Source organism: Takifugu flavidus, chromosome 8 (assembly GCF_003711565.1).
Source record: "Takifugu flavidus isolate HTHZ2018 chromosome 8, ASM371156v2, whole genome shotgun sequence".
NCBI lineage: Eukaryota > Metazoa > Chordata > Actinopteri > Tetraodontiformes > Tetraodontidae > Takifugu > Takifugu flavidus.
The window spans coordinates 3,309,637-3,313,017 of record NC_079527.1 but is presented as its reverse complement, the minus strand read 5'-3'; positions in this window follow the sequence as shown (position 1 = coordinate 3,313,017).

The window sequence follows — 3,381 nt, the reverse complement described above, 5'->3', positions numbered from 1 at the left end:
AAAATAAGCGCTCCACTTCAGAGAGGAGTTGCGTTACAACCGGTGGGCTTTTATTTTGAAACCCGCAGCAACGCAACTACCTTTACAACTGCTGATATTTTTAGAAACAGGTCAATGTCTTTCTGTTCCAGCGCAAACTTACATGTACAAATATGTTTCCAGGCTGCAACATTACACAATGCTCCCCAATTTACAGCGCTTTCTGTGTCCATTAAACACGTGCTTTAAACATGACAAGGTCGTCTTCCTCTTCGGATTAATAAAAGCCAATTTTGGCATCCCGTCGCTTTCCTTCGAGGCTTGACATTCAACACTGTGAAAACGCTCTTAGAAGCGGGTTTCTGCGTCCAGTCATGCACTTGAACTTTCCACTTATTGCAAATGAATCATTTAATGCATGCAAAACAATCTATTTGTTGTGCACGCGTCAGAAAAGGTTCTATTATTAATGACCTTCCCCCCCTGCCTCCATTGTTACTTTCTCTCTTGCGGCCTTTCTGCAGTGTTTGCTGCGCTACAGGAAAGCTCTGCTATTGTCTAGTGAGATAAGATGGGTCTGTACTCTTCCTCTCCTGTTAAAAGTTAATGATGGAACAGCCCTCCAGCTCTGGAGAATGGCGCCGCTGGGGAGAAGTCAGCATTGACGTCATCGGCCTGTGGTTATCGGCGGAGGTTAATCTACTCGGGGGGTGGGGGGGGGGTTATGCAATTGTCAGTGAGCTCGTCAGCTGCACAGTTATGGATTTGCTTTTCTGCTGTTTGACCCAGTGAGCTCCATGCAGCACACAGACAGAAAGATGCAGAGGCAAGTTCTCTCTGTGGATTTCCTCCCATGGAGGTGGATGAGTTCTGGTTTGTTCCTCTGCCAAACGCAATGTGCTTCAAGGCTTGTCGAAAGTGCTTGAACACAGGGCTTATTGTTGGGCCCCGTAAACAATTGATAATGGGAGAAAAGGATGACGAGGGCAGAAGTATTGGAGTGGTGCATTCAAATGTACAGGAAACATTTGAACTTGGCTCATTGAAGAGGTTGAAGAGGTAGAGCTGAACTGGGCATGTCTTGAGTGTGAATAGAAAGAATGGTGAGAGATGAAAAGATCTGAATGGGTCTTTTATCTGTGCTGACATGGGTCATAAGTTTAAAAAGAAATTATAAATTAAGTTTCAAAGATGTTTTATTCTGTGTGGGCTTTATGCCAGGATATTGTGCATGCAATGTGGACAGGAGAGTGGAAAAATTATGGAATTATTTTTGTTTTTGCCGACTTGGCATCATTGTGTTTTTCCAAAATATTCCAGACATCCAGCTACTTTCACAGCAGGCAACACAGTGGGCAAATGCCGCTTATGAATTTCATGGGCTGAAACAGCATCGCCATGGAGAGTCAAGTCCTGTTGAGTCCAAGAGGGACGAAAAAGACTCAAGTGCAGCCACCTAGGGGATTAGAAACCAGGATGTCCCATCACCGAGATGACCACTTCTGCAGACTTATGGCTTTTGACCCCTTTTCTGCCTCGAGACAAGCAAATCTGTCTGTTCATTGTTGGGGCGAAAGGTCTGGGAGGGGAAACAAAGAGGACTTTTACTGAGAGTGATGCAGCTGGACAGCTGGAGCCGTGGACAGAAAATGCTGCGAAAGACCACACGTTATTTCACAAAGGGGGCTCCATGTAGCGTTGCGAGGGTGAGGCCATTTCCTTTTGGGAAGTAGCCGAATAGTAAACGTTTTCAGAAAACCAGAGGGTTTTTGTTTTGTAGGATGGATTTTTCTCATCGCTGTCGAATCAGAATAAGTTCTGATGGGGTGCCATCAAAGGAAGACCTTTTATGGAGATATCCGCTTGAATTTGTTGCCTCATTAAAAGAAGAAGAAAAAAAAGAAAAACACAATGACCTTAAGAATCTTTCATCCTGAGCATTTGAAGAGTTGACCTATGTTTAAGGTAACCATAGTCCGGGATTTGTGAGTCAGTCACTCGACGCATGAAGACATTCTTTCACTTCTTTGGCTATTTGCATCCGGTTTTCTCTGTGGGATGGAAGATGCAATTTGTTCCGGTGTCACGCGGCACCCAGTTCCATATTTTGTTTTGATTTTAATTCATGGAAAATCCTTTAATCAGCGTACGTACTTAGACACATTAACTTGAAAACTTAGGAGGTCGCCTCCCTGAGTGAAGTGATCCATTTTCGCCATTTCAAATAGCTTTAATTAACACAACACGAGATGTAGTGTCCTTGCCTGTCGTTAGTCAGGAATAAAATCATCTCATTAAAACGCAGCATTAATGAAAACACAGAAGACAGATTTGGGGCGCAATGAATGATGCATGAAGCTGCGCTGCAGTTGCAGTTTTCTCTTGAAATCCAGGCTTTCAATTAGCAGAAGGGAGAGAGAGAGAGACTGTTGAGGCCGATAAGAATTCAAAGAAGTAGATATCACTGCAGCCAGAAATGCTGTTTATTAATATGCTGGTAAACAAGCTGACTAAAACCACTTTTAATAAGTGCAGTTTCTCTTGGCTCTTTGGGTAAGTATGTAAGCAGAGGCCTCCCATCAATGCAAACTGCAGACTGAAGTCACGACTTGGAGTCAGTTCAATATCACAGACAAAACGGGGCGCTCCGTACGGCTAATGGACAAGTCAAGATGCGCTAGCTTTCCCAGTGAGTTGCATAAGCTCAGGTGGGCCCTGCTCTCTCTTCCATTGACTACACACGTATTACATTAGTGCTGCCTCACTCAGCTGGACATCCTGCAAATGTGTTATTCTGTATGGCGAGAGCGGAAAACAAGATCGATAAAACATCTAGTTGGCACTTTCTTCACTTGACAAAACAATTTCTTATTTCAGGGTTTTATTTTGGTGCTCATTGTGTGGAAAGTCTTGATGGATTCGATTCACGTCTTCGTCCCACCAGGAGCGACAGTTTCTCACCTGCTGTGTTATTTTAAAGTTATTTTAGGAAAACTACTTTTATATTTGTATGCATCCATCCATCCATCCATCCATCCATCCATCCATCCATCCATCCATCCATCCATCCATCCATCCATCCATCCAAACTAGTCAAGGTCATGGGGTCGCTGGAATCATTGTTCAACAGGTACAGGGAAGGAATCCATCGAGTCCATCCAGCACACACACACACACAGACACACACAGACACACACACACACAGACACACGCACACACTGACTGTAGAAGAAAATTTCCTGGATTTGCATTAATTCTATGTTATAGGAAGCGTTTGTATCATCTGGGGGGCTGCCTGCTCATCCAACCAAACAACACCTGTAACTGAGTACTTACTCATACTGTACTTAGGAACACATCTATAAAACTGCTCTTTAGTTTTACAGCTCTGGAAAGGAATAT